Below are 540 nucleotides of genomic sequence, written 5' to 3'. Positions count from 1 at the left end.
ATGCTGTCTATAATCTTCAAGGGTTGGTTTTAGCCTTCGAAAGCAGCTGATATTTTTCTAAAAACCAGCATGACATTCATTTCTAAAGGAAAAGCCACAGAATTACAAAACCAGACCATAAAATAAGTACGTCAGTAGAAACTGGAAATGATGCATGGGAATATTTTTAAAAGCAGATGAAAGATGAATATAATATACTGTATTAGATTATATCTCTTTGATGGTGTAATCCAAACGTTGTAAGACATTTCTCTTCGTGACACGGGAAACAAATGAAATGAAAGGCAACACAGATACTATCATTTGTAAAACTTGCCTTTTAGAACAGTGGAAAAACAGGCTCGGGCTCCAAAAGTACAGAGCTAGAAGGCATTTGAGCACTAACTCATCAGCCTTTCCCTCGCAGGGTTGCTATGGTGACAAGAGGGCGACTCTCACCGCATAGCCTCTCGCTGCCTGCACTTCGGCAGTAAAAGCTTTCACTGAACACATGTTGGATTTTTTTAGGCAACCACCTCATCATCAAATACCATGATGGTG

This window comes from Myotis davidii, unplaced genomic scaffold (assembly GCF_000327345.1).
Source record: "Myotis davidii unplaced genomic scaffold, ASM32734v1 scaffold1012, whole genome shotgun sequence".
NCBI classification, from domain to species: Eukaryota; Metazoa; Chordata; class Mammalia; order Chiroptera; family Vespertilionidae; genus Myotis; species Myotis davidii.
Note: the sequence above shows the minus strand (reverse complement) of the source record.